Here is a 22,631-nt window from a genome sequence, read left to right on the forward strand (position 1 = left end):
GTAGTCTTTTAGTTGGGCACACTGCTGCCTGAATAAAACAGTGATCCTATCACTCACTAAAGAAGAAGGTCAGAATGGATATTGGGTAGGCAACTAGCAGTTTGCCACAGACCTCCAACACAACTCCTCATGGCAATGAAAATTTGAAGCAAGTTTGGTTGCTTGAAGCTGTTTGCTCTAGGGAGCAACAGCATGAAACTTGAAGTGTGTGTGAAACCTGGCTTTGATACTACCTTTGTTATTTACCAGCTATGTGGCCTCAGGCAAGCTGATATCCAAACCCTAATTTTCTCTTGCATAAATACAGAGAATAAAATATGCTTAGTACTTGTTAGAGTGCCTGGCCATCATCATCATCATCATCATCATCATCATCAATGCCTTATCTACCAGTCCAGGACATTTTCTATTACAATATTTTGCCCCTTTTTTCTTTTTTCTTTTTTTGGCAGGGTCTCACTCTGTCGCCTAGGCTGGAGTGCATAGGCACAATCTCGGCGCACTGTAACCTTTGCTTCCTGGGTTCAAGCGATTCTCCCACCTCAGCCTCTCGAGTAGCTGGGACTATAGGCGTGTGCCACCACACCCGGTTAATTTTTGGTAGAGACACGGTTCCACCATGTTGGCCAGGCTGGTTTCAAACTCCTGACCTTAAGTGATCCGCCCACCTCAGCCTCCCAAAATGCTAAGATTACAGGCATGAGTCACCATGCCTGGCCAATATTCTGCCTCTTTTAAGATTCTTTTTTGGTTTTGTTTTTTAATACATTTTTTAAAAAATTAAAAAGTAAATAAATTTTTAAAAAATAAAAATAAAATAAAATATGCTTAGCAAGAAGATTAACTGTAATAATAAGTGGGAGCTATTTCATATTTATCTGATGAGAAGTGATTTTAAAAGATAAGATCCAGGGCTGGAGCAGGACTGGGAGGGATTTCTTAGGAACAGCAGCATTGATGTTGAAAACAGGAGCTAATTGGTTCTCATGGATTTCAAAATTTTCTCCAATAGGCTGCTGACTAGCAGTGCCAGCAGGTATTCTTGTTTCCTTATGGGAGATCTCAAAGGCTCTTCTGCCATAGTTCTCCATGGTGGTTACTTTTATGTGTTATTTTGGCTGGGCCACAGTTCCCAAATAGGTGGATTATTCAGTACGTTTCTATGAGAGTATTTTTGGATGAGATTAACTTTAAATCGGTGGACTTTGAGTAAAGCAGATTACTTTCCCTAATGTGGATGGGCCTCATCCAATCAATTGAAGAAGACCTGACTACAACAAAAGGCTGACTTCTACCACCCGCAGAGGGAGTTCTAGTGGCATATGGCCTTCACACTTGAACTGCAGATTTGGGGTTTAACAGTCTCCGTAATTGCTTGAGCCGATTCCTTAAAATAAATCTCTCTTTCTTTATATATGTACACACACACACACACACACCATCCCCTATTGGTTCTATTTATCTGGATAACCCTGACTAATATATTATCTGACAGAAAACCTAGAGGTTAATTTCACTGTAGTCTCTTTTAGCCTAGATCCCTTAGTAAAACTGACCCTTTTAAGTGACCTCTTAAAACGTCACTGTATCTGAGGAAAGCACAGGATAATGACCCAATACCAACAAGATTGGTTACAATGAGGCTCTGTTTGGATGATTAAGTGGGGAGAGAATTAACTCTTAGCTGGGTATAAATGTGCATTGCCTATTCCAACCATGTTTATGATAGAAAAGGCCTTTACACATAAAGTAGGGGCTATATAAACACAGTGTTGTAGTGACTATGTGTTTTACTCATATTACTTTTCCATGTTGAGCTGGTGATTTTCTGGAATGCTTATTAATGTGCATATTAATTGCATTTCTAAAAGCCTTTTGCAGCTTTTAAAACACAATTTATTAGCAAATATAGTTCACAACCACAAACTCTTACTACTTTCCAACTGTGAATGCATCAATTCATCATTCCTTGATACTTTTTCATCATACATTTCAAAAGTGCATTCTCAATGTTTGGTTGGAAAAACTTCAAGTTGGCACTGAAAACAAATTATTGAGCATGAATGTGATTTTCCTATTCCAAAGTACAAAATTATACATGTAATGATGACCCATTTACACAGGTAAACTAGAGTTTTATGTAAGTAACTGAGAAAAAAGCGATATTTATGTTATGATTTTTCTAGTGTTGAATAAGAATTTTATGACTAGGCATGAGCCTTTTCAATATAAAGTAATAATTATTTTTCCACTAAAGATAATATGTGGCTTGTGCATTCAGATATTTTTGATCACATAAAGCATACTGCTTTATTTTTAGCTTTTGCATTCTAAAGAACTGAAATAGTTTTAGGAACGCTGTCATTAATCTTCACAACATTCCCTTTGAGCTATAATGGGAATCAGTCATTATCTTTGGGTAACATAAGGATAATGTAAAATAGATGTATATTCATTAATATAAGTATTAATATGCTATATGCAGAATACACACATGCTCTGAGTATGTTCAGTTCTTTTTTTTTTGAGACGGAGTCTCGCTCTGTCGCCCAGGCTGGAGTGCAGTGGCCGGATCTCGGCTCACTGCAAGCTCCGCCTTCCAGGTTTACGCCATTCTCCTGCCTCAGCCTCCCAAGTAGCTGGGACTACAGGCGCCTGCCACCTTGCCCGGCTAGTTTTTTTGTTATTTTTAGTAGAGACGGGGTTTCACCGTGTTAGCCAGGATGGTCTCGATCTCCTGACCTCGTGATCCGCCCACCTCGGCCTCCCAAAGTGCTGGAATTACAGGCTTGAGCCACTGCGCCTGGCCGAGTATGTTCAGTTCTTAACATTTTTACTTAGACACAGGTTAAGTAACAGAGCCAAGTAAATGAACATCTTTCATGAAATCTTTACCATCCATATCTCACATGCGTATGAAGGTCTAAAGACATTTAGTCTTGGCGGGGCACAGTGGCTCACGCCAGTAATTCCAGCTACTTGGGAGGCTGAGGCAGGAGGATCGCTTGAACCTGAAAGGCGGAGGTTATAGTGAGCTGAGATCATGCCACTGCACTCCAGTCTGGGTAAAAGAGCAAGACTTCATCTCAAAAATAAATAAACAGAGACATTTAGTCTTGATTACATTTGTATTAAACACACACACAAAACAGTACTATATTTTTCCTGTGTATATAATGCATGGAAATAATCTGGAAGGATGCATATTGAACTAATAACAGCAAATACCTTTGGAAAAGTAGTGCTTGCATCAGGATGGAAGTGGTGTTCTAAGAGACTTTAGTTTTCTCTATTACATATATAAACTCCTGGCCTCAAGTGATCCCTCTGCCTCAGCCTCTTGAGTGACTGGGACTACAGGTGTGTGCCACCACACCCAGCTGTTTTTTACAAGCTAAGTTATGTGTTGTTTTAGTAATTAATTTAGAAAACTTTTTCCATCCCACCCAGCATGAGGCAGGAGAATAGGGTCTGGAGTCAGGGAACCTAAGGCTGATTTATGCTGACTTCCTAGAACTGAATCAAAAGGAAAACTCCAACTTTCCACACACAAGTAACAAAAGGATCAGAGGCTACTTTCTTTGCAACACCCCCCACTTTCTGTGTTGCAGATGAAAAAAGGAAAGTACCTCTGATTGGTAACCTCCTGCAACCAATCAGACATTTGCATAGGGTTTAACTTTGTAACTTCCCTTCAGTCTCTGACTGGTTGCCTTGTGCCAGAAAATTCTGTAACCAGTGGTCTTGAGCTGCTTGCTGAAGCCTGCTCCCACTCTGTGGAGTGTACTTTTATTTTAATGAATCTATGCTTTTGTTGGTGCTTTGTTTGTGCGTTTGTCCAATTCTTTGTTTAAAACACCAAGAACCTGGACATATTCCACCAGTAACCACCAGGCAGTTTAATTAGAATAATTAAACTAATTCGTAAAATGAAACTGCTGGGCTGTTTTTCCTCTTTGCAAGATAGAATTGCAAACAGTATTTGTCATGCCCATCACCTGGGTCCCTATAATCCTATATCACCACTTTTGACCCTGGCCACCCAGTATCCGGTTTTAGAGACTCTTCTTACCACGAAGGAATGGGTTTTGTGGAAAATTGTACGTGAGGCTCCCTTATACATATATGATGGCTGAGAAAGAATAAGTAACACATGCATCCCTTAAAGCTGTGTTTGCAGGTTTAAGTAACAATTATTTATTCAAAGCCTATTTGGTATCTAGGACCAGTGTAAACATTGAACCTAGAAACATGCATAAATGTGTTCTTGCTTTTAAGGAAAGATGGAAGGAGTGGGCAGACATAAACAAAAGAATGAAAATATAGTGAGAGGAAAGCTAATGGAAGTCTGGGCCAAGTGCTTGGACAACACAGAGGATGAGGTAACTAGTAGTGCAGAGGATAAAGGTGAAGAATGAATCAGAGAAGACTCATAATGATATTTAAGTTGATTCTTGAAGCAAGAGTAGGTGTGTGCTAGGGAAACAAGAGGAAAATGAGCATAATTAGGCAAAAGAATTGTTAGATTTTCTAATCAAAGATCACTAGGAGTACCTGTTGATTGTCCAAAGCTGGGTTTATTAGGCATACGGAGCAAGGCAGAGCATGACTGTGATGGTGTCCCAAAAGGAAGGAGTCAGGGAAGGGTACTTGGGTCGGGGCTGCAGTTAATCATCAGGTGGTTTTAGGTGGCAGATAGTAAGTGTGGTCTCAGCAGGTATTGGTCAGAATATGTAAATGAAGTGGCCTGTTAGAAGAGTCAGTGGTCCCATCTGCACAAGATATGAGTCTGCAAATTTTCAGTTAAGTCAGTTTATCTGTGGTCTTACCTGGAAGATGTGGCTCTGAAGGAGATAGGGTTAATTTGATCTTAGATTGTGTGTGTGGCACATTGTGGCTTGGTGCAGTTTATCTGTTTTGTGAGTCATAGTGCATTTTCCAAGTTGTATTTCTATTTCATTTCTAGGATCCATTTGTGCACTTAATATAAGGCCATGATCTGAGCAATATGTCACATGAAAATAATGACTCAGTCTGGATGTCAGCCTCAGGGCCAGGGCAGTGATCCATCACAGACAGGTTTTTGTTTCTGATTGCCCAGTAGGTCCATGGCGTGGTATGGGGCAGAAGGACCAATCATGGCTCCAGTTGTATGTCAGGAGGGCAAGAACAAATCTGTGAGATTTCTAATGTTGGAGCTAGAGAAGTGACTCCAAATAGGTTGTCAAAGCAAGAAAAGCCTGAAATGAGGATCTTGAGCCAGAGTAAGAAAGAACAAACAATAGTGATTTAAGCTGAACAAGTAGGATTCCTAGTGATGTGTTTGCCTATAATACCGGGGGTCAAGAAGACTGTCAGAAAATCATACCCCAGATAAGAACTACACAGTCTCTGAAGTCCTTTTCAAATTCAAAACTTAATGGATCAAAAGGATGAAGGTAGAAAAGGGCAAGGTAGAACCGATGGATGTAAGGATAAGCAAATGATCATAAAATATACACAATTTTGTCAAGTGCAACTTCCTATCTACTGGATTATCTGCCATTTCTGCTCATTATTTGTGCCTTGGGAACTATACAGCACATATCTTACCTTCCACACAATAGAGGCCTGCAAATATTTTAAGAAAGTAACCAATATTATCGTCTCCCCAATGTGTTTCTTATTCCTGACTAAAGGCCCATTAAAAAAATTTCTTGGCCAGGCATAGTGCCTCAATGCCTGTAATCCCAGCACTTTGGGAGGCTAAGATGGGAGGACTGCTTAAGGCCAGGAGTTTGAAACCAGCTTGGTCAACATAGTGAGACACTGACTCTACCATACTCTACCAAAAAAAAAAAAAAGAAAATTCACTTTTATTCTGATAACTTCTTGCCATGTACATATAGGATTAAATTATAAACATATATGTAAGTTTTGACTTTTATGGTTTTAATATTGATAAATATTTTTAACAGTGAATAAACTTTTTATTTTAGAATAGTATTAGATTGATATAAAAGGTGCAATAATATCACAGCGAGTTCTCACATACCCCACACCTAGTTTCCCCTATTATGTATGTCATTATGGTACATTTGTTACAGCTAATAAACTGATATTATTAACTAAAGTCCATACTTTATTCACATTGCCTTAGCTTTTACCTAACGTCTAAAAGTCCACTTTTCACATGACAGTTTTCTGGCTTTTATAGTCCTGGTCAAAGCCCTCTTCAAATGCTCAGAAATAAACATGATTCTCCAGATGTAATCTTCCCAAAGAAGATCCCTGGTCAGAAACTAGAAAGTGAATGAAAATAAGAAAGAGAGGTTGGGGCAACCCCAAGAAAGGATGTGAGGCTGGGCGCAGTGGCTTTTGCCTGTAATTCCAGCACTTTAGGAGGCCGAGGCAGGCGGATCACCTGAGGTCAGGGGTTCAAGACGAGCCTGGCCAACACGGTGGAACCCCGTCTCTACTAAAAATACAAAAATTAGTTGGGCGTGGTGGTGGTGCACCTGTTATCCCAGCTACTCTGGAGGCTAAGACAGGAGAATCGCTTGAACCCAGGAGGCAGAGGTTGCAGTGAGCCGAGATGGTGCCACTGCACTCCAGCCTGGGCAACAAAGCAAGTCTCCATCTCAAAAAGAAAAAAAAGAAAGGATGTGAGATCAGCACCAAGGGGACTGTGTCTTAAAAGCTGTGCACTGCTCATTGATGGATTCATTTAATCCTCCCAACCATACAGGAGGTAGGTGCTGTCATTGTCTTCATCCTTATAGAGACTCAGATAGGTTCATTGATCTTCCCAGGGTCACAGATGTGTCTGACTCAGAAGTTCATTTCATTGCCTCCCCTTGGTATATTTCAAAGAAAGGATGCCACGTCTCTCTCTCTTTTATTTTCTTTTTTTTTGAGATGGAGTTTCATTCTTGTTGCCCAGGCTGGAGTACAATGGTGCAAAATTGGTTCACCACAACCTCCGCCTCCTGGGTTCAAGCGATTCTCCTGCCTCAGCCTCCCGAGTAGCTGGGATTACAGGCATGCGCCACCACGCCCAGCTAATTTTGTATTTTTTAGTAGAGATGGGGTTTCTCCATGTTGGTCAGACTGGTCTCGAACTCCTGACCTCAGGTGATCTGCCCGCTTTGGCCTCCTAAAGTGCCGGGATTACAGGCATAAGCCACCAGGCCTGGCCAGTATGCCACGTCTCTTATCCATGAACCACTAATTGTTCATCCAAGATTGTAACATGAAGGGCATTTAGCCATTCTCTGCTGTGAATTCATTCATTTAACAAGTGCTTTAGCTCCTGCTATGGGGCAGAAATGACTGCACTTTGCAGAAAGGACTTTGGATAGAAACAAAGGTCAGGCTGGGGCATGTGGCCCCAGCTGGTAAATGTGAGTGTGAAATATCAACACGTTAGTGTTAAAGTCCAATTTCTTGCCTTTAGCCATCAGACTCCTAAGAACAATAAATGCAGGGAAACTGTGTTCAATTATGATTTGGAGTTGTCAATAAAGATAGATCATAATTAAGAAATCAATAGTACCCAGGTCCGTACGTGTGCTATTTGTACTTCTATCTTAAGTGAGTAGGACATTATTAAGATTCAGGGATAAACAGGTGACTCTTAATGTGTATCTCAAGGTTGAGAACCACTGGTTTACTAAGTAGGTTCTACGTGGGTGAGAGACTATGTAAAAGAAAGTCCTGTTTTCTTTTGATATGTATTGTCCACCTAACTGTTGATGTAAAGTAGTTGTGATATCATGAGCACGTACTGATGATGTTGGCCACCATTTACTGAGCCTGCGGTGATGTGGACCAGCCTCTGCATTAAGCGCTTGACATTCATTTTCTAATTTAACCTTCGCAAAGACTCTTGTGTGAGATATCCTAATCACAATTCCATAAAGAGTGAATTGAAAATTAGAAAGATTAAGCACTTACTATTAGTAATTTCGTACTGAGCCCAGGTTGGAGCTTGGATTTGTCTGATGCCTGGCTGGCAGTAAAGAGGCTGTGGTTTACCTGGCTCAAGCGTGAGCTATATGAGTCGGGGAATGTGTGATGAATGGCTGGCCTTCAGGAGGTTCACCACTAGGGTTTGGAAAATAAAGATATCCTTTAAATATGAAATAGAAATGTTTAGCTAGTTCTGATGTATTAGTCCATTCTTGCACTGCTATAAAGACGTACCTGAGACTGGGTAATATATGAAGAAAAGAGATGTGATTCACTCACAGTTCCACAGGCTCTACAGGAAGCTTGGTTGGGAGGCCTCAGGAAACTTACAATCATGGGCAGAAGGTGAGGGGGAAGTGAGCATGTTCTTACATATTGTAGCAGAACACAGAGAGCAAAGGGGAAGTGCTGCACATTTTTTTTTTTTTGAGATGGAGTTTCGCTCTTGTCACCCAGGCTGGAGTGCAATGGCATGATCTCGGGTCACTGAAACCTCTACCTCCTGGGTTCAAGCGATTCTCCTGCCTCAGCCTCCTGAGTAGCTGGGATTACAAGTGCCTGCCAGCATGCCCAGCTAATTTCTTGTATTTTTAATAGAGATGGGGTTTCACCATGTTGGCCAAGCTGGTCTCAAACTCCTGACTTCAGGTGATCTACCTGCCTCAGCCTACCAAACTGCTGGTATTACAGGCGTGAGCCACCGCGCCTGACCCTGCTACACACATTTAAACAACCAGATCCTGTGAGAACTCACTCACTATCACAAGAACAGCAAGGGGGAAATCCCCCCCATGATTGAATCACCTCCCACCAGGTTCTTCCTCCAACGTTAGGAATTACAATTTGACGTGAGATTTGGGTGGGGACACAGAGCCAAACCTATCACCTGGGATGTAATATTGTGTCATTATACTAAAGTCCAGATGCCAGGCTAGCACTCTAGGTAAAGAAGGCAAGCTTCGCCTAGGGGTGGATTGATGAGTTTGATACAGTTTATTCCAACAAACCTATAATACAATTTATTCAATCAACAGGGCAATCAGTTTAAAGGGAAAAGAAATAAACTTTTACCTACCCATGAGGGTAGGAGGAATGAGAGAAAGAATGAGGAAATTAATACAATAAATGTAGAGAGAAGGAAGACAGGTGGTGTCTTCCCATGCTGATATCATTAATATTAGTAATAATAATGATGATGATAGTATTTTAGTCAGTTAGAGCTGCTGCAACGAAGTGTCATGGACTGAACGGCTTAGAAACAACAGAGATTTACTTGATGCAGTTCTGGAGGTTGGAAGTCTGAGATCAGGGTGCCAGCATGGTTGGTTCTGGGAAGGCCCTTTTCCAGGTTGCAGACTGCCAACTTCTCAATGGATTCTCACAAGGCAGAAAAACGCCAAGAGAGCTCTCTGAAGGCATTATAAGGGCACTAATGCCACTTATGAGGGCTCCATCCTTACGACATATTACCTCCCAAAGGCCCCTCCTCCTAATATCGTCACACTAGGGGCTAGGATTTCAATATATGAATGTAGGGTGTGGAGGGGAGGATACATTCAGTCCATTACAGATAGGAAACTTTTTTGAATATTTATCATATGCAGGCACTTATGTGAATATTTCATAACTATGAAATAGGTGCTATATGGATGATAAAAAGGTTCAGAGAGGTGAAGTAATTTTCATAAGGTCACTCAGGTCTATCAGACTCAAAAGCTAAGAAACAGTACTATTTCTTTATCCATGTGTGTATCACCTATTATCCAGCCAGGATGTTCTTCAAATCTCCCTCTAAGAAGGCATGAAGACTAAGAAGGGTGTATAGAGAGAGTATGTGGGTGATCTGAGATGCAGTTTCACTGGATGGGATTCTCAGGAGGGTGTGGACACCACTGGTGAGAGCCTAGTGCTGTTCGGTTATTGTAGTGGGGGGAAATCTGTGCTTTCTCAGCCTCACTGTACTTATGAACTTTGTGTTTTCTTTACATTCTTTTGTCTTCAATCATATTCCTTTGGGAAATTCCAGCTTGCTTTGCTGTGCTGAGAGTAACAATGTTCTTTTGTTTATGTCTGAGCCAGAGAGTTTCTCTGCCAAGGGTAGAGGAAAGGATGTGATAGGATGGGGGTGGGCATGGAGTTAACAGTGGATATCAAAGTGTGAGAAGCTTAAAAGGGTGACCCATCTGCACACACACACTCCTGGGTCCTTTTCTCCTCTATGTACCGTTGCAAGGGAGTGGGCAATGAAAAATGGTGAACATCTTTCTACTTCACCTTGCTATGTTGTCCCCTCTTGACTGTAGATGCTCTCTGCAAAACAGGCATCCAGTGGAGCATATGTAGGGTTCTCTGAGGACCCCTATAGGGGTCCTCCCCACTGTTTAGTTCTCTGACTAGAGAGAAGCTAGCCTGATGCTTTTTAAAATCCACCAACCCCCTCTCCTTTCCCTCTTTTCCAGTCCTGCCGCCCCTTGATCTTGCGTCCTCTTGCCCAGAGGCAGCCCTCTTGGGCGGGGCACCCCCAAGATGGCTCAAGCCTATCTGTCTTCGTTAGGGTCCACTCAGATCCTTGCCAAGCCCAAGAGAAATCTGACCAATTACTCATACAAAAAAAGAAAAAATCAAAACACACAACTGTTTCCACTGACCCATTTGTGTTTTATCAGCTAAGGCTAACATGGTGCTGTCTTTGAGTGCAGCTGTCCTCCTACCTCAGCAAGGGAGCAGCCTGCTCCTTAACCGTCCCCTCTCCCTTCCTTGTTGTCACTCCCTGATTCCTTTTTCCTTATGCTCAAATGGGCACAAAGGATAAATCAGTAATGTCAGGTCATAATTATAACTTCAGCCGGGGAATGACTCTCTCCACACAGGCCCTTTCCAAATGTACAAATTTACCAGAGATTCTCTTACTGTCCTCCTCATGTGGCTTGGCTTGGGAATGGAGAAAGAAGAAGCACAAAAGAAGCGTGGTGAAGAGAGGGGACTCACCACATAGCTAAAGGTTTTCTTGAGAATTATGAGTGGGAAGTACAAGCACCTATTTTGCTCAGTTTTAGGATCCGATGTTCTCAGCTTTGGGGTTTTCCCAGCAATCAAGAGGCGACAGGAAAAATCTTATTTAGCTTTCAGTTATATGTATATTCATGCAACAGCAAAGGTGCAGAAATATGTTTATCTCAATCATAGGGTCGATATGATAATCAAATGAGATAGTCAAAAGTCTAACAGCTCCAGCCCATGGTATCTCTTAAATTAGTGTTAGCCATTCTAGTTCCACAATCCCTTATTTGAAACCTGTAGGGCTGACCATATTCTAAGATTCAGAAGGTTTTGGACTTTAGAATAGTAATTCCATATGTTATAGCACCTCCAGGGAGTCTGGAGCAAAGCCTTCTGATCAAATACATTCATATTTCTGCAGTGAAATATATAAATAGTAACAGTAAATGGTTTAAATAGATTTTAAATAGTCTGACATCAGTTCAGGTGATAATTTTGCCACTAAATGAGTTCAGACTAGTCCAAGGTTTGGCATTTTGAGATGTGACAAATTGTCAATTTCAAGAGTTCTTTGGATTTCAAAATTTCAGATGAAACATTATGGACTTGTATTAAGAATACAAGGTCCGGCCGGGCGCAGTGGCTCAAGCCTGTAATCCCAGCACTTTGGGAGGCCGAGACGGGTGGATCACGAGGTCAGGAGATCGAGACCATCCTGGTCTACACGGTGAAACCCCGTCTCTACTAAAAAATACAAAAAACTAGCCGGGCGAGGTGGCTGGTGCCTGTAGTCCCAGCTACTCGGGAGGCTGAGGCAGGAGAATGGCGTAAACCCGGGAGGCGGAGCTTGCAGTGAGCGGAGATCGTGCCACTGCACTCCAGCCTGGGTGACAGAGCTAGACTCCGTCTCAAAAAAAAAAAAAAAAAAAAAAGAATACAAGGTCTTTGTCTTAGGAACTAAAGCCCAACAAACCAAGTGCTAGACTATAGCTTTCCTTACTGACAGTTTCTGTCATTGTGTCATTGACCTGGCCCTTCACAAAATAAACTGTGCTTTGTTTGACCCATTCATATTTTCCTTATCCAGCCTAAAACAATGCCCTTTCTAAGTGCATCAATTGTTCTCCCACTCTGGCAAGAGTAGTTGGCTTCTAGTAGACGAGGCCTCTTGGGTGACTGTAACAGTACAGAGATTTATTAAAGGGTGCCCTGCTGGTTAACAAGCATTCACACAACTCTGAAACATGCCTAAGTTATAAGTAGGGATGGTCAAACACAAGGCGGAGTTCATTGGGAATTTTGCTCCCCTTAAAGAGTATAGAGTACACTGTTTAGTCATTAGCCCCTTTAAAATGTTTCATTCTGGCTACTGCCCATTGATTAGATATGCCATGAGCATTGGCCAAGCTCCAGGTAATCAAGGGTTCCTTCTACTTTTGAATGGCTGATTTTTTTTTTTCAGTTTAAAATAAGTTAGAATGAAAACCATAAATTTAATCCACAGAGTCCCCAGATTACTTGCAACTATTATTTGACTTGGGATATTTACTACCAATTAGTTGACTCATTTAAAATAATGTATGGTGGAAAGCTTCATGTTATGCTAAAAATATTTTTAATATAAACTTATTATAGCAGTGAGAGATATTTTTAGCACAATTTAAAAAGTGCCCTAGAGCTTTAGAATTGAAAGAGTATGTTAATAACTTCCACAGAGTTGGCATGAAATATAATTTTCAAGAAATATGTGGGATGATAAACACTCAATTCGGAATATTAGTTACCCCTATATGGAGGGGAATGCAATCTCTGGGAGTACACAGAGCCCTTCTTTATCAATAAATCAATACTCTGAGAGCTTGATTGATAAAGTCAATATTGATAAAGTTTTGATAAGGTTTTATTTTTAAGGGGGATTAAGGGTAAATGAGAATTTATTATTCTTTGTTTTCTCCCCTCCCCTCCCCTCCCCTCCCCGCCCCTTCCCTTCCCTTCCCTTAGTTTCCCCTCCCCTTCTCCTTCCCTCCCTTCCTCCCTTTCTCCCTTTCTCTCTTCTTTTTTTTTTTTTGAGACGGAGTCTTGCTCTGTCACCCAGGCTGGAGTGCATTGGCCGGATCTCAGCTCACTGCAAGCTCCGCCTCCCAGGTTTTACGCCATTCTCCTGCCTCAGCATCCCGAGTAGCTGGGACTACAAATGCCCGCCACCTCGCCCGGCTAGTTTTTTGTATTTTATTTTTTAGTAGAGACGGGGTTTCACCATGTTAGCCAGGATGGTCTCGATCTCCTGACCTTGTGATCCACCCGTCTCGGCTTCCCAAAGTGCTGGGATTACAGGCTTGAGCCACCGCGCCCGGCCCTCCCTTTCTTTCTTTCTTTCTTTCTTTCTTTCTTTCTTTCTTTCACGGCGTCTCACTCTTTCACCCAGACTGGAATGCAGTGGCATGATCATGGCTCATTTCAGCCTCAACCTCCCCGGCTCAGGTGATCCTCCCACCTCAGCCTCCTGAGTAGCTGGGACTACAGGCGCATGTCACCACCTCCAGCTAATTTTTGTATTTTTTGTAGAGATAGGATTTTGTCATATTGCCCAGGCTGGTCTCGAACTCCTGGGCTCCAGTGATCTGCCTGCCTCAACCTCTCAAAGTGCTGGGACTACAGGTGTGAGCCACTATGCCTGGCATTTATTATTCTTTATGCTTTTTTGAAAGTCTGAAATATTTCATGATAAATTAACTATAATATACATATAATTTCATGAATTCATCTAGGCTAGGGTAGTGAAGCACAAAATAGACTTCTATATCATACATCTTGATAACGATGAACTATTTACTAACCAGCCATCCTTCCATGAGTTTCCTTCTCCTGTCCTCCAGTGATCAATATTTCTTCATCACTGGCTGTCCCCCAAGCTCAGAATTCATTTTAGAAACTAGTTGTTAGACAAAGGGAAAGTCCTCTCTCTACAAAGTCTGTGAAAAATGATTTCATTTTAATGTGAGGTGTGACATTTTATTCTCAGAAGGAGCTTAAAAGCACTCCTAGCCTCCCCCAAGGCTCACTGTGGTGAATATTTCTGCTTCCTTGCTCAGTTCTTGCATTGTCTCCTCCTGGCCTCACCTTTGCATGAGGCAGAAGTCGGTCATGCTATCTGTATTTTTGTTCTAGGCTTCCTTTCTCATGGAAACTATTGAAAATAAGGCATCATTACTGCATGGGAGTGACCCTTCCCAGAATTCCAGGCTCTTTTCCATAAACATTTATATGTGAAAGAGCCACAATCCATATTAGTCGGATTTACAAAATGTGGGAAACTAATAGTGGGTCTACTTGGTCTTTTCTAAGCAGAAAAATCTCCTTGAAGGCAGATATTAAAGCAAACATTTTGAAAATGCTCATTTAGCACTATTTACACAAACTTTAGTATGTTTAAGAATTTCTCATATTAAAATAGTATTCTCCTTTTTTTTTTTTTTTTTTTTTTGTGAGACGGAGTCTCACTCTGTCGCCGGGGCTGGAGTGCAGGGGCCGGATCTCAGCTCACTGCAAGCTCCACCTCCCGGGTTCACGCCATTCTCCTGCCTCAGCCTCCCAGGTAGCTGGGACTACAGGCGCCCGCCACCTCGCCCGGCTAGTTTTTTTGTATTTTTTAGTAGAGACGGGGTTTCACCGTGTTAGCCAGGATGGTCTCAGTCTCCTGACCTCATGATCCGCCCGTCTTGGCCTCCCAAAGTGCTGGGATTACAGGCTTGAGCCACCGCGCCCACCAGTATTCTCCTTTTATGCATTACTACAGCAATTATGTAACATTCCCTTATGAGTATAGTTCAGATAAGAAAGGTCTTTGAAATCATACACACATGCTACATATGTGTTATGTGTAATGACTGCAATACGATTGTTCATAGAATCTTGGAGAAGTGTGTTTATTTGTCTGAAGTAAAATACACTAAATTTGAAATCCTTACATAAACTCGTGATTTTCAAAATTTGTTGCTTCATTAAAAAACACTGAAGTTTTGTTGGAGTTGTTTACCTTCTACCTGTGGGCAAGTCTTTGTGGAATGGTCAGCTCTAAAGCCTTCTAACTCAGTAGCTGTCTTTACTATTAACTCCTTGAAACAGGTGTGGGGAATATCAGGAACAGAACCAAAGTCCCAGAAGTCAAGATCTGGCAAGAGTGTCCAGAAATGACTGATATCACATTAAACAGAGCAGGGAAGGTAAGGAGGGAGAATGAGAGGCATGTGTCCTTCAAGTCCCTTTGGTTTGCTGAATGAAGACAGGACCCTGATTTCCTTGGTTCCATGGGCAGAGGCCTGGTCAGTCTTGTGTTAATGTGCACAATGGTACAGAAAAGGATCAGTCTACGGCTGTAAGGAGCTCAGAGTAAATTCAGTACTATTGGAAATGCAATCCAAAATTGTTTTTCAAAGGACAGGGCAGTTCCATTATGTCCAGGAAACGGAGGAGCCAGAGTTCAATTGTGGAATAATATGATGGTCTATGTTTCTTTTCTTTCTTTTTTTTTTTTTTTGAGATGGAGTCTTGCTCTGTCACCAAGGCTGGAGTGCAGTGGTGCGATCTCGGCTCACTGCAACCTCCACCTCCAGGTTCAAGCGATTCTTCTGCCTCAGCCTCCTGAGTAGCTGAGACTACAGGCGCCTGCCGCCACGCCCAGCTCATTTTTGTATTTTTGTAGAGATAGAGTTTCACCATGTTGGCCAGGCTGGTCTTAAACCCCTGACCTTAAGTGATCTGCCCTCCTCGGCCTCCCAAAGTGCTGGGATTACAGGCGTGAGCCACCACCCCTAGCCAATGTTCTACGTTTCTAAGGGTTAAGTTAGTCACAGTACATTTGTTTCTAGGCAGTGACCTCAAGAAGAGCCTGTTCTAAAATGGAAGCTTCTCTAAGACATTACTACACTGCTGACCTCGGTGTAGTAATCTGGCAATTCTTTTATTCCCTTCAAACTGGACTGGAAATAATGATGACTAAACTATATAGGGCCTTGGCATTTGCAAAGTGTTTTCTCCCATCCCTAAATGCATGAGTCAGACTCTGGACAGATAATCAATTGGTGGCAGCTAGAGTAACTCAATATAGCAGATTTACTGATTTGGCTTTGATGAGGACTCTGAGCTGTATAACGTGTACATTCATTTATTTAAATTATATATATATATACTTTTTTTTTTTTGAGATGGAATCTCACTGTCACCCAGGCAGGAGTGTAGAGGCACAATCCTGGCTCACCAAAACCTCCGCCTCCTGGGTTGGAGTGATCCTTGTGCCTCAGTCGCTGAGCAGCTGGCATTACAGGTATGCGCCACCATGCCCAGCTAATTTTTGCATTTTTAGTAGAGACAGGGTTTTGCCATGTCGGCCAGGCTGGTCTGGAACTCCTGGCCTCAGGTGATCCACCTGCCTTGGCCTCCCAAAGTGTTGGGATTATAGGCATGAGCCATTGCGCCCGGCCTATTTTTTTAAATAATATTTTTTGAGTTTCTCTTACGTGAGCACACTGTTCAAGGCATGGAGACATTGCAGTGAATGAAACAAACTAAGTCCCTCTCCAAATGGAGCCTATAATTTTTACAATCGCAAAGATGACAAATGTGAGTTAATGAAGAGTATTATTTTAAAAAAAGCAGGATAAAGGACTAGAAAAAAGAGTAAGTAAGTAGGCTGAAGGACTAGAAAAGTAAACAGGATAAGAGGGATGCTGTTTTGCATAAGGTAGTCAGAGAAGGCCCCTCTTAAGAGGTGACATTTGAGCAGAGGCCAGAATAAATTAAGGAAGCACACTACGTGGTGACGATATTCCTGGCAGAGGTGACAGTATGTGCATAGGTCCTAAGGCAGAAGCATATTTGCATCATTTTTTCTTACTTTTTATTATGGAAAAATTTAAACTATATAAAAGTAGACAGAATTGTATAACAAACTCCATGTATTCATTAATCTGCTGTTATACTGCCAACCAATTAATCAACACTCCCACTGGATTATTTTAAAGCAAATCAAGACATCATATAATATCACCCAAAAAAATTCAGTATGTATTCCTAAAGATAGGAGCACTTTCCTTTGACATACCACATCACTGCCATACTTCAAAAATTGTCAACAATTCCTTAATATCATTGAATATTAACTAGCGTTCAACTTTCCCAGATTGACTTATATATATTTTTACTAGTTGGTTTGTTAAAAATCAATATGGAAATAAGGTTATCTACAACATCCGAAAAATAGCAAGGAGGATGGTGTGGCTGGAAAGAACATAGCTCAATACCAAAGCTTACAGCTTCACAGAGAGGGGAAAAAAGCAGGACTGGAATTAAGAAAGGAAGTGGGAGAAGGTGATCAGTAGTTATGAGGATGCAATGAACAGGACAGTGCTGGTTGGCAGAGGTGCACAGGATTCTGTCAACATTCATGAGAAGTGTCGTCCTGTGGGTCCAGCTCCAGGAGGAGCAATCTAGAAGATGCCCCATCCTTGAGATCCTTGGATCCTCTTGCCCCAGACAGGAGAGAATACTAATCTTTATATACCAGCTCCTAATTCTCACAATAGCCCTGCAAGATGATAACTGTTGTTTATAAAAGATGAAAGAGGCTCAGAGAAGTCAAGTGTCTGGTGTGGTGTGGAGAATGAATTTGAGCACTGGCCTATCTGGCCCCAAAACTGACCTTCACTTTCTGATGTTATATCCTAAATCTATTTCTTTATTGTCCCCATCACAAGGGCAAGGACCTTGTCTGTTTCATGCACTGTGATATCCTTGGACCTAGAAAACTAACTGGCACGTGGAAGAAACAAAAATATATATATTAATTTAAGGTATCAATGTACATGTTGTATAATCTTGGGTCTCACCAAAAATGCTTTTGCAGGGATCGACTCATTTCAGATCAATTTCTGTGTCTCTATGGCTCAACATGATACTTTCTACCTCTCTCTACTTTCTTTATTTTTTCTAGATCCACAGGTCTTGGATGGCTTGGAATATGGTCAAAGTTAGGCAACATGAAAATAGCTCAGGAATGACCCCAACTGAGAGACTATTTTATACTTACTAGATCAGTAAAAAGAAAGGCTGACTATATCAACTGTTGGTGAGGATGTGGACTAACAGGAACTCTTACATATCACTGGTGAGAATGTGAGTTGATAAAATCACTTTGGAAAAGCTTGGCACTGTCTTGTAAAATTGAACTTCTGCATATTCTAAGACGCAACAACTCCACTCCTAGGCCTTATTCCTGGGGAATTCTTGTACCTCTTTACAGGAGACTTTCATGGCAGCATCATTCATAACAGCAAACAACAACAATACTTTGTAGTTCTATTCACAGTAGAATGAATTCATAAATCACACTATTGTCACACAACAGAATTTTATACAGCAGTGAAAATGAATGTGTGAGCTACAGCTACAAGCAACAATATAGATGAATCTTGAAAACATACCCTTGGGTGAACAAAAGTTGCAGAAGACTATTTTAAATATGTTGTTTTTATAAAGCACAAAACAAGGAAGATGAAACAGTGCCAAGTTTAAATATCTGTGTATTTATATTATATCTATCTACTAAAACCGTTTTTTAAAACATAGGAAAAACAAAATGCAAACAAATCAAGATTTCAATTACCTCTGAAAAGGCAGCAGAAAATTGAGAAGATTCTGTGACGTAAAGGAGAGAAACATATACAGGTAGGTGAAGAAAATAGATAATTTGTCATTCTTCTTAAGTTTGGGTGGTGTGTTAATGGCTGCTTATTTTATTATAACACTTCAAAGCTCAGAAATTAACTACGTGACTTGTTTTGTAGTTATCAAATAAATAAATAAAACAAGCCAGTCAGCAGGATGGAGCAGTGTGTAAGGGCATCCTGTCTGCCATCCACACAGCCATCTGCTGGCTGCTGGCAGGAGTGTGTTTTGGCATCTGGATGCTGTTGTTTACTGTATGGTAGGTGCCAGGAGGTGTGCTGAATCCCTTAAGTGAGAAATGAAACACTTGCTCAAACTTGGAACTCCCAAGTACACATCCAGTAATTACACACCAGGGAGCAGACTTCATTCAGGGAATGCATAATTTATTTGTGCTTATACATTCCTTTACTGTTTGACAATGTAGTGATCACACCGAGAGGTACCAAGGATTCAAATGTGTTCTTTTATAAACATTTTTCTTCATGCACATCACGCTGCATAAAGCTGCCAAAGATCACGCCTTAAGTTCACTGAGCTTCTTTGCCACAGACATGGAGGCACACACATTCTCAGCTACATGTGTAGAATTAATGTGTCTGATCTCATTTGGTCTCATGTGAGAAAAGTCACAAATTTCATCCATCTTTCTAGTACAGTTTCGGGAGCCCTGGCAGCTCTTGCAATCTATAAATGGGGTAACTATTAACTCTAATTAAGTGTCAGAAATGAAAATAGAAAACATACAGAGGGACTTTTTCCTTAATAAGAAATGTTAACACCATGTGATCTCAGCTTGTGCCAAAGACAGTAGTTGTACTGGAGTCTAAGGTGTCAGACTGTTTTGAAGAGTTTTAAAAGTACGTTGAAAAGGAATTTATTCGTTCTTTTTAATGATAAATTTTAGAGAATAAAAATCTATGCTTACTCTCCCCACAATGAAAATGAAGATTTAGAAATTATCCAGAAAATATGATCAATGTAAATAAACTGGTAATCTAGATACCTTTACGTTTTTGGCTTATATTGTCAACTGAATGTCTTTATCCCACGAATCAGAAAATTCCTATATCTCCATTTTACTTTCTTCAAATTAGACACAGTGTTAATAATTACTCTGGCCTGCAAGATCATTTTCTTGCAAATTAAAAAAAAAACTTTGAATAAACCAATTGAAGAAGGCCATGTGCATATATATAATATATAAACATATGTGCATAATACATGATATATAATACGTACATATTATATATGTATCTAGTAACAGTACACACATATTCAAATACATATATATGGAAAACTTTTTTTTTTCTTTAGAGTCAAAGTCTTGCACTGTTGCCCAGACTGAAGTGCAGTGGCATGACCATAGCTCACTGAAGCCTGGGACTCCTGGACTCAAGCAATCCTCCCACCTCAGCCTCCTGAATAGCTGGAACTACGGTCATGTGCACCACGCCCAGCTAATTTTTTTTTTTTTTTTTTTTAGACAGAGTCTCACTCTGTTGCCCAGGCTGGAGTTCAATGGTGCGAATTGGCTCACTGTAGCCTCCACCTCCCGGGTTCAAGCGATTTTCCTGCCTCAGCCTCCTGAGTAGCTGGGATTACAGGCACACGCTACCATGCCCGGCTAATTTTTGTATTATTAGTAGAGACAAGGTTTCACTATGTTGGCCAGGCTGGTCTCGAAACTCCTGACCTCAGGTAATCCGCCTGTCTTGGCTTCCCAAAGTGCTGGGATTACAGGCATGAGCTACTGTGCCCGGCCTGCCCAGCTAAATTTTAATTTTTTTGTAGAGACAGGGTCTCACTATGTTGCCAAGTCTAGTTTCAAACTCCTGGGCTCAAAACAATCTTCCTGCTTTGGCCTCTTAAAGTGTAGGGATTACAGGCCTGAGCCACAGCATCTGGCCAGGAAAAGCATTTTTAAAAAACTGCCTACTATTTTTAGAATATGTAGCAGTGGGTTTAAAAAAATAGACATTAAAATGATTTTCCATTAGATTAATTCACATGTAACTTTTTAATTTTTTTTTTTTTTTGAGACAGAGTCTCTCTGTCTCCCAGGCTGGAGTGCAGTGGCGTGATCTAGGCTCACTGCAACCTCCGCCTCCCAGGCTCAAGTGATTCTCCTGCCTCAGCCTCCCGAGTAGCTGGGATTACAGGTTCACACCACCATGCCTGACTAATTTTTTGCGTTTTAGTAGAGATGGCGTTTCACCATGTTGCCTGGGATGGTCTTGAACTCCTGAGGCGAGGCAGTCTGCCCACCTTGGCCTCCCAGAGTGCTGGGATTACAGGCATGAGCCACTGTGCCCGGCCCACATGTAATTTTTAAAACTTATGATCATCAATAAAGAATGACACTGCACACAGCATGATGTACGTGTCCTTTTGTAGCTTAAGGGTCTGGTCACGCTGCTGGGACTATTTCTTACATAGTCATTAGTATTTTCCTTTATAAACATTTGATTCTTGGGCTCCATGATTATACAATATCCATTTATTTATTCATTAATTTATTCAACAAATATTTATGAAATATTTGAAAAATAATACTGTGAGATGCTGTTCACTTTGGTTCTGGGGCCATAATGATGGACAAAACCAAATATGACTCTTTACCTCACAGAATCTTCTGTCTAATGCTAAATATATTAATGAAATAATCACCAAATAAATTTTTTTAAAATTTTTTTAAATTTTGAGATGGAGTCTTGCTCTATTGTCCAGGCTGGAGTGCAGTGGTGTGATCTTGGCTCAATGCAACCTCTGTCTCCTGGGTTCAAGTGATTGATTCTCCTGCCTCAGCCTCCCAAGTAGCTGGGAAATACAGGCGCCCGCCACCACGCTAGGCTAATTTTTTTATTTTTAGTAGAGTTGGGCTTTCACCATATTGGCCAGATTTTTCTCAAATTTCTGACCTTGTGATCCACCTGCCTCAGCCTCCCAAAGTGCTGGGATTACAGGTGTGAGCCACCACGCCTGGCCCCAAAAAGGCATATAATTATGAAATGTGAATAAAGAAAAGTATGTGGTGCTGAAAGATTCTAATGGAAATATGCCTTAGTTTGGGAATGTCTCAGAAGGCTTTCCTGAGAAAGTCATGTTTAAGGTGAAGAGGGCCTGGTATACAGAATCAGCCATTTGAATCTCATTTTCTTTAGAATTCTTTTTAATGGCTGGTGTTTTGCCAAAGTTACTCTCTAATTACTTTCTAAGTTGTATGATTAGTTATAATCAAATTCACAAAAACTGAACACGTACTACGTGATGAGTAGTATAAGTACTAAAATAAAGTTCTTCCCTTCAATGAGTTACTTAGGGTAAAAGCACAATATGATAATATAAAATAAAACTTATAAGCAAAATAAGAGATATACAAGCTAGAGTACAAAAGAAGGAAAGCTTTCTTCTAGTTAGAAGTAGATTCATTTTCACTAAGCTTGTGGCATATATCTTGGGCCTTGCAGTGTAGATAGGAGTTTGAAGATACAGATGGGGGGAAGTAATTCAGTACGATGTAGGGATGGGAAAACATGAAATATATTCCAGAAGTTGTGGGTCTAGTTTGAGTTTTGTAAGAGGAAGTGGTGAGAGATGCAGCTGGACAGTTAGACTGGAATCAGCCTTTGATAGTCCCTGATGGCCATTAATTTGTATGGGTGTTTGAAAGTAGTGGATGAGGCCGGGCGCGGTGGCTCAAGCCTGTAATCCCAGCACTTTGGGAGGCCGAGACGGGCGGATCACGAGGTCAGGAGATCGAGACCATCCTGGCTAACACGGTGAAACCCCGTCTCTACTAAAAAAATACAAAAAAAACTAGCCGGGCGAGGTGGCGGGCGCCTGTAGTCCCAGCTACTCAGGAGGCTGAGGCAGGAGAATGGCGTGAACCCGGGGGGCGGAGCTTGCAGTGAGCTGAGATCCGGCCACTGCACTCCAGTTCGGGCGACAGAGCAAGA

The 22,631-nt window shown here is 41.2% G+C and overlaps 1 long non-coding RNA gene across 1 annotated transcript; it reads right to left on the minus strand.

Moving 5' to 3' along the window:
- Positions 1-424: 424 nt before the first annotated feature.
- On the minus strand, positions 425-8,528 carry LOC117072625. Its single transcript, XR_004432886.1, has 2 exons — positions 8,444-8,528; positions 425-509 (listed from the first exon to the last, which is right to left on the minus strand). It is a non-coding gene; the product is annotated as an uncharacterized LOC117072625 (long non-coding RNA).
- Between the last annotated feature and the right edge of the window lie 14,103 nt (positions 8,529-22,631).

This window comes from Trachypithecus francoisi, unplaced genomic scaffold, assembly GCF_009764315.1.
Source record: "Trachypithecus francoisi isolate TF-2019V2 unplaced genomic scaffold, Tfra_2.0 Lachesis_group4, whole genome shotgun sequence".
Lineage (NCBI taxonomy): Eukaryota > Metazoa > Chordata > Mammalia > Primates > Cercopithecidae > Trachypithecus > Trachypithecus francoisi.